At 40.3% G+C, this 13957-nt stretch overlaps 1 pseudogene; it reads left to right on the forward strand.

The window, feature by feature from the left end:
* Positions 1–7768: 7768 nt before the first annotated feature.
* On the forward strand, positions 7769–12454 carry LOC122706584 (annotated as a pseudogene).
* The last annotated feature ends 1503 nt before the right edge of the window (positions 12455–13957 follow it).

Here is a 13957-nt window from a genome sequence, read left to right on the forward strand (position 1 = left end):
AAGGTTTTGGCATAGTCAATAAAGGAGAAATAGATTTTTTTCTGGAACTCTCTTACTTTGAAGATCCACCAGATGTTGGCAATTTGATCTCTGGTTCCTCTGCATTTTCTAAAACCATCCTGAACATCTAGAAGTTCATGGTTCACATATTGCTGAAGCCTGGCTTGGAGAATTTTGAGCATTACTTTACTAGTGTGTGAGATGAGTGCAATTGTGTGGTAGTCTGAGCATTCTTTGGCATTGCCTTTCTTTGGGATTGGAATGAAAACTGACCTTTTCCAGTCCTGTGGCCACTGCTGAGTTTTCAAATTTGCTGGCATATTGAATGCAGCACTTTCACAACCTCATTTTTTAGGATTTTAAATACTTATGTGGAATTCCATCACCTCCACTAGCTTTGTTTGTAGTGATGCTTCCTAAGGTCCACTTGACTTCACATTCCAGGATGTCTGGCTCAAGGTGAGCGATCACATCATTGTGATTATACCCGATTATGGGTCGTGAAGATATTTTTTATACAGTTCTTCTGTGTATTCTTGCCACCTCTTCTTAATATCTTCTGCTTCTGTTAGGTCCAGACTATTTCTGTCCTTCATTGAGCCCATCTTTGCATGAAATGTTCCCTTCAGTTCAGTTCAGTTCAGTTGAGTTGCTCAGTCGTGTCTGACTCTTTGTGACCACATGAACCTCAGCATGCCAGGCCTCCCTGTCCATCACCAACTCCCAGAGTCCACCCAGACCCATGTCCATTGAGTTGGTGATGTCATCCAACCATCTTATCCTCTGTCGTCCCCTTCTCCTCCTGCCCTCAATCTTTCCTAGCATCAGGGTCTTTTCAAATCAGTCAGCTATTCGCATCAGGTGGCCAAAGTATTGGAGTTTCAGCCTCAGAATCAGTTCTTCCAATTAACACTCAGGACTGATCTCCTTTAGGATGGACTGGTTGGATCTCCTTGTGGTCCAAGGGACTCTCAAGAGTCTTCTCAAACACCACAGTTCAAAAGCATCAATTATTCAGTGCTCAGCTTTCTTTATAGTCCCACTCTCTCATCCATACATTCCCGTGGTATCTCTAATTTTCTTCAAGAGATCTCTCATCTTTCCAATTTTATTGTTTTCTTCTATTTCTTTGCATTGATCACTGAGGAAGGCTTTCTTATCTCTCCTTGCTATTCTTTGGAACTCTGCATTGAAACGGATGTGTCTTTCCTTTTCTCTTGGCTTTTCACTTCTCTTCTTTTCACAGCTATTTGCAAGGCCTCCTCAGAAAGCCATTTTGCTTTTTTGTCTTTCTTTTTCTTGGGGATGGTCCTACTCCCTGTCTCCTAAACAATTTCATGAACCCCTATCGATAGTTCATCAGGCAATCTGTCTATCAGATCTAGTCCCTTAAATCTACTTCTCACTTTTACTGTATAATTGTTAGGGATTTGATTTAAGTCATGCCTGAATGGTCGAGTGGGTTTCCCTATTTTCATCAATTTGAGTCTGAATTTGGCAATAAGGGGTTCATGGTCAGAGCCACATTCAGCTCCTGGTCTTGTTTTTGCTGACTGTACAGAGCTTCTCCATCTTTGGCTGCAAAGAATATACTCAAACTGATTTTGGTGTTGGCCATCTGGTAATCTCCATGTATAGTATTCTCTTGTGTTGTTGAAAGAGGGTGTTTGCTATGACCAGTGCATTCTCTTTGCAAAACTGTATTAGCCTTTGCCATGCTTCATTCTGTACTCCAAGGCCAAATTTTCCTGTTACTCCAGAAGTTTCTTGACTTCCTACTTTGGCATTTCAGTCCCCTATAATGAAAAGGACATATTTTTTGGGTGTTAATTCTAGCAGGTCTTGTAGGTCTTCATAGAACCGTTCAGCTTCAGCTTCTTCAGCATTACTGATCAGGGCATAGATTTGGATTACTGTGATATTGAATGCTTTGCCTTGGAAACGAATAGAGATCATTCTGTCATTTTTGTGACTGCATCCAAGTACTGTATTCTGGACTCTTTTGCTGACTCTGATGGCTACTCCATTTCTCCTAAGGGGTTCTTGCCCACAGTGGTAGAGATAATGTTCATCTGAGTTAAATTCACCCACTCCAGTCCATTTTAGTTCACTGATATCTAAAATGTCAGTGTTCACTCTTGCCATCTTCTGTTTGACCACTTCCAATTTGCATTGATTCATGGACCTAACATTCCAGGTTCCTATGCAATATTGCTCTTTACAGCATCGGACCTTGCTTCCATCAGCAGTCACATCTGCAAGTGGGTGTTGTTTTTGCCTTGGCTCCATCTCTTTAGTCTTTCTGGAGTTATTTCTCCATTGATCTCCAATAGGATATTAAGCACCTACCGACCTGGGGAGTCCATCTTTCAGTGTCCTATCTTTTTGCCTTTTCATACTGTTTATGGGGTTCCTAAGGCAAGAATACTGAAGTGGTTTGTCATTCCCTTCTCCAGTGGACCACATTTTGTCTGAAATCTCCACCATGGCCCATCTGTCTTGGGTGGCCCTACATGGCATGGCTCATAGTTTCATTGAGTTAGACAAGGCTGAGGTCCATGTGATTAGATCTGTTAGTTTTCTGTGATTGTGGTTTTAATTCTGTCTGCCCTCTGATTGAGAATAATCAGAGGCTTATGGAACCTTTCTGGTGGGAGAGACTGACTGAGGGGGAAACTGGGTCTTGTTCTGATTGACTGGACCATGCTCAATAAATCATTAATCTGGTATATCCAGACAAATGAATATTATTCAGCACTAAAAAGAAATAAGTTGCCAAGGCATAAAATAACAAGAAGAAATCTTACATGTGTATTCCTAAGTGAAATAGACCAATGTTAAAAGGTTATGTACTGTGCAATGCCCATTATAAGACATTCTTTAAAAAAAAAAAAAAAATCCCTCTGGTGAGAGTAAAAAGTTCAATGGTTGCCAAGGATTCAAGTGTTGGGAGAGATCAATAGGTGAAACACAGAGGACATTTAGAACAGTGAAACCATCTGGGTGGTACTATAATGATAGATACACATCTTTGTACATTTGTCAACCCATATGATGTACATCACCAAGAGTGAAGTATAATGTAAACTCTGGACTTTGGGTGATAATGAGGTGTCAACTTAAGTTCATCAATTGAACAAATACATCACTTTTGTGGGAGGTTAATAATGTGGAGGGAAGGACTTCCCTTATGGTCCAGTCGTTAAGCCTCAACATTCCCAATGTAGGGGCCCTGGGTTCAATCCATGGTCAAGGAACTGGATTACACATTTTGCAACTAAGCAAATAATTTTCATGCCACAGCTAAAGATCCCACATGCCTCAGATAAGACCCAGTGCAGCTGAATAAATAAATACATAAAAATAAATATTAAAAACAATGGAGCAGGCAATGCATGAGTGGGGCAGGGAGGTACATGGACGATCTCTAGATCTTTTCCTCAATTCTGATACAAACCTAAAGCTACTTTAAAAAAAGTAAAATCTGTTTAAAAATATGTAAATAGAGATGATAGAATTTAATGGTAAACAAAAACACCCACTAAACTGACAAGAATACAGGAAAGAAAGTTATAAAGGGAACAAGGAAAAAGTAAACTGCAATAAGATCAAGTAATATTCAAAAAATTTAACAATTACATTAAAAGTAAAATCGCAGCATTTAAAAGCATTTCACCTTCATATTCTTATGCAATATAGCTTGGACCAATACTAGTTGGGAGATGGGGAAAATTTGCCCCTCAATTCCATTCAGTCACTTCTTCATATCTGACTCTTTGCAGACCCATGGACTACAGCACGTCAGGCTTCCATGTTCATCACCAACTCCGGAGCTTGCTCAAACTCATGTCCATTGAGTCAGTGATGCCATCCAACCATCTCATCTTCTGCCATCCCCTTCTCCTCCTGCCTTCAATCTTTCCCAGCATCAGGGTCTCTTCCAAAAAGTCAGTTCTTCGCATTAGGTGGCAAAGGATTGGAGCTTCATTTTCATCATAAGTCCTTCCAATGAATATTCAGGACTGATTTTCTTTTAGACTGACTGGTTTGATCTCCTTGTACTACTCCAAGGGACTCTCAAAAGTCTTCTCCAACACCACAGTTGAAAAGCATCAATTCTTCGGTATTCAGTTTTCTTTGTAGTCCAATTCTCACATCCATGCATGACTACTGGAAAAACCATAGGTTTGACTAGACAGACCTTTGTGTCAAAGTAATACCTGCTTTTACTATGCTGTCTAAGTCGGTCATAACTTTTCTTCCAAGAAGCAAGCACCTTTTGATTTCATGGCTGCAGTCACCATCTGCAGTGACTTTGGAGCCCCCCAAAATAGTCTCTCATTGTTCCCTTTGTTTCCCCATCTATTTGCCATGAAGTGACAGAACTGGATACCATGATCTTTGTTTTTTGAATGTTGAGTTTTAAGCCAGTTTTTTTCACTCTCCTCTTTCACCTTCATCAAGAGGTTCTTTAGTTCCTCTTTGGTTTCTGACATAAGGTTGGTATCATCTGCATATCTGAGGTTATTGTTCTTTCTCCTGGCAATCTTGATTCCAGCTTTTGCTTCATCCAACCCAGCATTTCATATGATGAACTCCCATATAAGTTAAGTAAACAGGCTAACAATATACAGGCTTGATGTAGTCCTTTCCCAATTTGGAACCAGTCCATTGTTCCATGTCCATTGCTAACCATTGCTTCTTGACCTGTATACATATTTCTCAGGAGGCAGGTCAGGTGGCCTGGTATCCCTATATCTTTTAAGAATTTTCATGTTTGTTGTGAGCTATACAATCAAAGACATTGGCATAGTCAATAAAGCAGAAGTAGATGTTTTTCTGGAACCCTCTTGTTTTCTCGATGATCCAACAGATGTTGGCAATTTGATCTCTGGTTCCTCTGCCTTTTCTAAATCCAGCTTGGACATCTGGAAGTTCTCAGTGCAGGTACTGTTGAAGCCTGACTTGGAGAATTTGAACACTACTTTGCTAGTGTGTGAGATCAGCATCTGATTAGGTGAGTCTTTCAGATCCGTGACCCCACCTGGACTGACATCCAGATCTTTCTTAATATTTTCCTAATGGGGGAACAAATGATGTTTTTGTTGCTGCTGTTGGTTTGCTTTAAGCCCAAGAAGAAGCAGGTAAAGAGAACAGAATGCAAGTCACACTATTTTCAGACCCTGGAATCAAGTGGTCCAGATAACAAACCCAACTGGGACTACCAAGACAATGAAGAGAAGGCTGACCCATTATAAAAGTATTATCTTAAAGGGAATGCAGGCAGCAGGAAATAAGCCTGTCATTTGGAATAAGATGAAGAAAATCAGGAGCCTACAGAAAATCCTTCAGCATTCCTAGAGCACCACAGGGAAGGCATGTGAATTTATACTGCCACTAACCCTGAGACATTGGAAGGGAATGCAGTGACTACTTGGTGTTTAATAACGAATATATAGAGGAAGAAATGTCAGCAACAGAAAAAGGCCCACACTCAAGTCTGCCCACTGACTGTTGCCCTCTAGTGTCAACTGGCCAGCACAGGAATCTACACTAATGCCCACAGAGATTCTCAGCTCTGGTAAAGGCACCTGATCCCTGCTCCTTCTGAGGGAGAGCAAACCAGGACCCAACAGTGCACCATGCCAACAAGAGGGATATTAGGAGAGAGAATGCTCTCCAAGGGTCAGAAATGGCAGGTCCTGGCCACGATCCTCAAAAGCTGAGGTTCAAATAGATGAAAATTGATGGGCCCAGCAAGGCTTTCCCTAGTCCAATGACTAATACCTCACACTCTCAATGAAGGAGGTGTGGGCTTGACCTCTGGTCAGGGGACTAGATGCCAGTGCTGAAGCTAAGACCTGGCAGAGCCAAAAATATAGATAAATGGGCTTCCCAGGTGGTGCTAGTAGTGAAGAACCCATCTGCCAGTGTAGGAGATGCAACAAATGTGTGTCCAATCCCTGGTTCAGGAAGATCCCCTGGAGGAGGGCATGGCAACCCACTCCAGTACTCTTGCCTGGAGAACCCCATGAACAGAGGAGCCTGGCAGGTTACAGTCCATAGGGTCCCTTAGTGGGGTGGCCTCCATGCTTAAGAGTAGCTGCTCCCAGAACTCTGCTAGAGGAGGTTGAAAAGTTAACACTTGATTAACCAGTCACTATACGGGCTCCACATCAGGTTCAGGCTTTAGTCAATTTTAAGGGAACAGGAAGGCTATATTCCCCAGAAGGCTGACTCACATTCAGGCTACACTTTCAGACATTCTAGTGACTACCAAGAAAAAAAAAAAAAAAGTCACACACAAAAAAATTGTCACAATCTAATTGTGACACCTAAATTGCCACAATCTAAATTGCCACCCTGCTACCCACAGAAATAGGGCACCTGGAGTACGATTGTATACAGACCAAAGGCATGATCTATTCTAGTTGTCCTGATCTAGGAAATGAGTCTCCTCTAAACTCCAAAGAGGGATAGTTCCCAGATAGGAACAGGTTTACAAAAGGGAAAAGGCTGGTGGGATATGCAGTAACCTTCCAGACCCAAGTCAGAGAAGCAAAAAGGCTACCCACAAGGACTTCTGTCCAAATGGTGGAGCTGATACCCTTAACGGAACCTTAGAGCCTGGAACAAGGAACATCTTATATATTTATTCATATTCTTGGTATATATGTGGGTTTCTCTGGTGGCTCAGTAGTAAAGAATCTGCCAACAGTTCAGGGAACACAGGTTTGATCTCTGGGTCTGGGAGTACCCCAGAGAAGTAAATGGCAACCCACTTCAATGGGTTCTTACCTGGAAAATCCCATGGACAGAGGAACCTGGCAGGCTACAGTCCATGGGGTCTCTATAAACACAATAAACTGGTTTATGCATGCCATCCTACACCCATATAGTATATATATTTCAACTGAATATATATGTATAACTGAATCACTTTGCTATACAGCAGAAATCAACCCAACATTGTAAATCACCTATACCTCAATAAATCTACAACAAAAAAGAAAGAACTAAAACTGAATTAATTTTCTTCTGACTGCCCTTCTTTGCATGTGCTAAGCCCCAAGGGATAAGTTAAGTTAAATGCATTTGAACGCTTATATTGTAGACACATTCCTCTAGCCTGAGTGAATGGATACCCTAAATACCTTGAAATGGAACAGTTCAAGTGTATCCTCCAGGTAGGAGAATCTGTGAAAGTTCTCACAAAACATGGTAACTAGGTGCTGCCCTGACTTGGCCCACTATCTCTTCTGGCCAGAAGCCTGGGGACATCTAAAAACCAGGAAAACCAACTTGCAAGACCAGCTCACTCCTAGGTAGAACAACCCCACTTGGTGATCCTAAGCACACATTCTATGCTGAAGTTGCTGTGATCACTTCATGGGGTCATTGTACTCAAGTGAAGGGGGATCCCAAGCCTCGATCTCCAGAGAAACGACCTATGACAGTGGCCTCCTTAACTACCCCTTGACTACTCCTTGACTACTCTTTGACCTGAAGCTTCTCTTCCAAAAAACAACCAAAGATACATCCAGATCCAGCCAGTGAAGCTGGACATCAGGGCATATTTGCCCACAGGCAAAGCTAAATACTTTTACTCTTTTATGTATCTGAAAATGTCGAGTGTCCTTTTCCTCCAAAAGTTTAGAAAACTTGGGTTCATCTCATGAAGATGAACATTTAGGACTGAAGCTTGGGAACAATCGAACATACCTAATGGCGGCTGAGGGGAAACTCTACTCCTTTGCACAGGGCTATGATGATGCCTGAAATCAGCAGGAAACAATTACCAAGACAGACCATCACCCCTCCGCATCCCTCGAGAGTAAGAAGCCAGATAGAGGCTTTGCCAGACAGCAAAGCCCATTAGTAAGTCCCTGGTAATAACCTTAGAAGCAGAGTTAAAAAAAAAAACAAACAACAACAACAACAAAAAAAATAAAACAAAACTAACCTTTCTCTTTTCCTTTGTGTTTCATCTGGTTTCACTTGCTCACAGGCTGCCAAGTGCAGAAGCCTCCTGCTGGTGCTTCAGACCAGAGTTCCTCTGCTAAAGGACTGTGCCGGCTCTGCTCAAGGATGTAGGCTGAAGGACCAAGCACAACTCAGAGATTCAAGATGGCTGCGGCCAGTTGAGTACAAGCGGAGCAGCACATCTGGATGTTCCCGCGAGAACTCCGCCTCCTCTACGCTGGCAGCCTCAGCAGCCCTGCCCACAGCCTGTCTGTCAGGGACATACTGTGCTCTAGCAGTGGTTCCCAAAATATTTGGCACCAGGGGGCACCTACAGGAAGACAGTTTTTCCATAAACAATGGGATTGGGAACTAGGGGATGGTTTCCAAATAATTCAAGCACATTGCATTTATTTACACTTTATTTCTATTATTACATCAACTCCATCTCAGATCCAAGAGGCTGGGGACTGCTGCTCTGGAGCCAGCTCATTCCTCTCATTCTTTGCTCAAAGAACACAGTTTCCCTTCCTTTGCTTCTGAACTGAGCTCCTCTCATTCTATTGGCTTGAACAACAAGGACAAGGAAACCTCTGTTGGAGTCTGACTCAAAAGGTCAGTAAAAATGTTTGCAAGCTTAGTCATGTCCAACTCTTTGTGACTCCTAGACTAGCCCACCAGGCTCCTCTGTCCATGGGATTTAACAGGCAAGGATACTGGAGTGGGTTGCCATTTCCTCCTCCAGAGGATCTTTCAGACCCAGGATCAGACCTACATCTCTGTCTCCAACATTGGCAGGTGAATTCTTTTACTACTGAGCCTTCTGGGAATCTCTCAGTAACAGTATTACATGTAAAGTTTTAAATACATGAGCAGAATGTGGAAAAAAGTGATATTGTATGATTCCTGAAGCTTAGGTAGAGAGACCTTGAAGGTTTAGCTTTTGTGAAACAACTACTGCCCTGAAACAGCCATGGTGTGAGAGAGCCCTGTAGATGCTACTGGAGAAGGAGAGAGAGCTGAGGTACCTAAGCTGACTGGAAGGCACATGAACGAGGCCATCTTGGAGCAGCTACTCCATTCAGGCTATCAGAGTGCTACCAGGTAGCATCAGTGGAAGAATCACCCAGGTGAATTGAAGGAAAACTGCAGAATTATAATCAAATAAAGTGTTTCTATTTTAAGCCTTCAAGTTGTGGTGTTACAATTTTTAAACTACTAATTTGGGGATTAAATTTTGTGGTGGTAAGCCACTGATTTTTGACTTAGCTCAGTTTACCAACATATAGCAATAGAAAGCTTACACACACACAAGGCAGAAAGTGAAAGAAAAACACTGAAAATCTCCTGGAATTCTTTCCCAGAGATTCCTTGTTGCTGATGAGGTGGTATATACTGGGTGACATGAGTGGATCTTAAATATGCTCAGAAGTTTCCCATCAAACTCCCTTCTGCTACTATGAATGCCCCTGGTGCTCTCAGGACTCTGTTTTCTCCTACAACTACAGGAAGAGTACATGGCTGGAAATTGCAGAAAAAATGGCCCACTGTGTGGTGAACTTTGGGAGAGAAAACTTGATGAATATGTACATCTTTCCCTGTCTTGTTTACAAATTGCTTGGAAAACAAATCCATAGTGTCTATTAAAAGCTTCAGTGAGATAAAGAAATCAGCTGCAATGGGCAGCTCATAAGTTCTCCCTAAAAGTATGAACTAATTGCTTTTTGACATTTTATTATAAATGAAGAAGGAGGTGAGATGAAAGTAGGAAGGAGAAAGAAGGTGAAGAAAGAATGAGCGGAAAGGAAAGAGTAGAAGTACAAGTAGAGAAAACAGCATTTGTTGCCAACAGTACTGAAAAATGGCAGATTTCAGTTGGTGAGAGACAGACCAGGAACAACAAAATTCTACCAGTTTTTGAGTTTCTGGACTCAGGGATTCTCTGAAACCAATTATTCACAGAACAATTCTTAAAGCATCACTCTTAACTTTGTTTTGAAAAGTTGCATCCAAATTATCTCAGGAGTGATAGAAAAACATAGCAAAATCCAAGTTCTGGACAATACTGATGAGATTTTTCACTTCTAAAATTAACATTGAAGATTTCTGAAAAAGAATTTTATCAAATTTCTATATTTTGAATACTTGTAATATAATTGCAATACAATGTTCTTAGAAACAGGGGGAGAGTAAAATTTTTAAGATGATAATAAAATGATGAAGTGCATGCAAACCAGACTATGAGATGGATGGTAATGACATTTGAGTAGGAAAATGCTTGACTTTCAAAAGAAAATGAGGTGTTAGTATGTTTGAAATGCTCAAAATATGGAGGAAGAAATTCTTTGAGGCAGATTTTGATTTTGGGAGAAAGATTTCCTCCTTGCCCTTACAGGATGGACAATGGAGACACAATCCCCAGGCTTGATTTTAAATGACCGGTTTCTTTTAGAAAATAGCCAAGTCACATTATTCACAGTTGTCAAAAACTGCTATGATTTGAGGTCTCTTAAACTGAAGGACTCTCTGAGTGGAGAATAAAATGTTTTGTTTAATTCAGGAGGAAAAACAAAAGGAGAGTGAGAGTGTACATAAATTTTTGGACCCCTATTTGATATCAAACTCTCATATTGAGAAATGTGGTGTAGGAGAAAGAAAATCAAAATTATGCAAATCTGATTTTAAGATAGTGGTGCTGTACCTCTATATAAATTGCTTAGCTTCATGGGGCTTCTGCTATCTCTCCTGCAAAATGAGAAAGTTTTAAGGGATGTGTTTGAGTCTGCATTGGGTTGTCATTATATCTATTACAGTTTTTAACATTATTTCTACTGTAGAAGAGAGGGCACAACTGGAATGACTATGCTATCAAGTCTAATATGCACATCAGGAACATTGCTACAAAACATACCTTAGAGCACAGGGTTCAGTTGGAATTAACAGATCTTTGGGGGATGTGTCCTCAGGTCTATAAAATTCCTGATGGTTACCTAAGACACTGTAATCCTATCCCAAACCAGAACTAAAGGAATCATTTATTAATACATCTGTGCCTTGGCTTGAAGAACAGCTTGAGACAGGCTTTAATCAAAGGTATTCCCCATGCCCCTTATTTGTACATATGCTGCAGTGACCTCACCAGAGTATCTGACATTACACCACTGGAGAGTCATCCATTACAAGTAAATATGAAGGACTAGTGAGATTAAGGAATGAGTCATATCTATTTATTTATTGATGTTAACAGATAAATACATAAAATACCAAAGCAATGCATTTCCTGAGGAATCCTCAAACACTGAGTTTGAAGGTAAGATTTCCCTCCCCTCCATTTAAATCAAACACATCTTGATGTGCCTCCAACAGTTTATTTTAAATTTGATCCCTTTTAAGTTTGACATAACAGAGTCATACAGAGCAACTTTTTGTGTAGGTGGCTTCTTTTACTCTACAATGTGTTTTTGTGAAAATTTGTCATGTTGAGTAACTCTAGTTCACTCACTATGACTGGAAAATAGTATTCCATTGTGTGACTTTATCACAATGTATCTACCCATCCTACTCTTTTAATGGTATAGATGAACTTATTTGCAAAGAAGAAATAAGAGTAGCAGATGTAGAGAATAAAGTATGAATACCAACAGGGGATATAGAGTGGGTTGAATTGGGAGATTGGGCTTGGCATATGTATATTGCTATGAATAAAATTGATAACTAATGATAATCCTCATGTATAGCACGAGGATCTCTAGTCAGTGCTCTGTGGTGGCCTAAATGGGAAGGGAATCCACAAAAGAGGGGATATGTGTATATGTGTGTCTGATTCACTTTGCTGTACAGCAGAAATGAACACAACACTGTAAAGCAACTCTACTCCATCAGTTTCTTTCATTGTTTTCTTTAGCTTCTGCCTATGATCGTTATGTGGCTATTTGTAAATCCCTACACTATATGACCACCATGGACCGAGACAGATGCAATAAAATGCAGCTGGAGACTTGGATAGGTGGGTTCTTACACTCCATCATCCAAGAGGCTCTGGTAGTCCAACTACCCTTTTGTGGACCAATAAGATTGATCACTACTTTAGCGATGTTCACCCGGTGCTAAAACTCACCTGCACAGACACATATGTCCTTGATGTTGTGACAGCCAGCAGCGGTACCATCGCTCTGGGGAGCTTTGTCATTTTGCTAATCTCCTATACTATCATCCTGGTGTTCCTGAGAAAGCAGTCAGCAGAAGGCAAGTGCAAAGCTCTCTCCACCTGTGGCTCCCACATTGCCGTGGTCGTCATCTATCTTGGTCCCTGTACTTTCATGTATATGCATCCTGGTACTACCCTTTAGAGGATAAGATGGTGGCTGTGTTTTATACCATCATCATCCCCATGTTAAGCCCCCTGATTTATACACTGAGAAATGCAGAAGTAAAAAATGCAATGAAGAAATTGTGGGGCGGGAGGGTTTTCTGGGAGGCTAATGGTAAATAGTAAAAAGTAACAATCCAAGGTGGATGATCTCAAAGTTTCTCATCTGCACAGTGAAGACAATAATAACAATCTCACAGGGTGTCTTGAGGGGAACAAATAAGAGAATAACACATTCTACAGAAGCAAGTTATTATTTATCATTATAATTATATTTGTTCTAATATTTCATAATAATAATTTTCTGAAATATCTAGAACAAAGAAATCCTATCAAACTCAGAAATTCAGCATGGTCAGACTTTCCTCTCTTCATTTTTTTCCTGTTTTCAATTTTCTTTAAATAATGAGAGTCAAAGGCTATTTTCTAGTGTTTAGATTTATAGTTCTTACATAATTAATTTTTGATATGTGTATGTTGTTTGAATGAAAGGATTCAGAAAAAAATGACCAAAATCTGGGGTAAGGCGTTCTGGTACAAGTCCTCCAAAACAGCAAAACTAAACCTTGTCAGGTTTGGATGGGAGGGCTTGTGGGCAGAATGTCAAAGAGATAAAACACAGGCTTAGGAAGCAAAAGACTTGTTATCCTCTGGTTTGGGGAAAAAGCTTTCTTTCTCTAGGACTCATTTCCCTTACTCAAACAATAAGTCTATTGGAAAAAAATATTACCTCTAATACTCCCATTTTAACTATAGCATCCTATTTACATGCTTCTGATAGCTGACTCTTGTAGTCTGTAGTCAGCCATCACTATTAATGTAAGTGATTAACAGGAAACATTTAAAGAAACTGAACAATACCAAAGACATCTGTGATGAATACAAGATTGTGTGTTAATCAAGAAGGTAAATGTAATTTACTGAAATGCATGGTTGAGAAACCATATTTCTTCCAATGTTTGAACCAAACAGTTTTACTGAAAACAGTGAATCATTTATCACTGCCTCCTTGACTGGCACAACCTGATTTCTAGCTGTGGATTCTAGAGAGAGTCATTCTGGACAAATAAATGTACCTTTCTTAGGTAAACTGATACTTGCCCTAGTAATGCATTTCTCTTCTCTTTGCCCTACCTAAGCTTTATTTTTTCACAGCAATAAACCCATCACTGATTATCTCTCTGCCATTTATTTTTATTGTTTTTTCACACGTCTGATTATTTAAATTACTGTCAATATGTGGGTATGTGATTGTGATTTTGGAGTCTGTGTGTGTGTGGTGTGCACCTATTATTGATACATTAAGCACTGTACATTGTCAGTACCTTACACTATGATCTCAGCTATTGGAGCACTCATAGAATTAAAGATAGTAAATATCAAAAGACAGCAAGACATTCAAAGTTATAATTACTAAAAGTTATTAAAAGTTATAAGGCCCCTTGCCTCTGAGTACATGAATCCATATTTATTGCCCCAGTTTGGACATAGACTCACTGGACCTCTATGAACCTGAGGGTTTGCTCAGTTTTAAGATGGTAACTAGGTCGGTGGTCTCCAAACTAGTCTGATCACTTTAGTCCTCTTGAGATGTTTTTGAAAAGATGACTGTATCTATTCTAAGAA

This window comes from Cervus elaphus, chromosome 2, assembly GCF_910594005.1.
Source record: "Cervus elaphus chromosome 2, mCerEla1.1, whole genome shotgun sequence".
Lineage (NCBI taxonomy): Eukaryota > Metazoa > Chordata > Mammalia > Artiodactyla > Cervidae > Cervus > Cervus elaphus.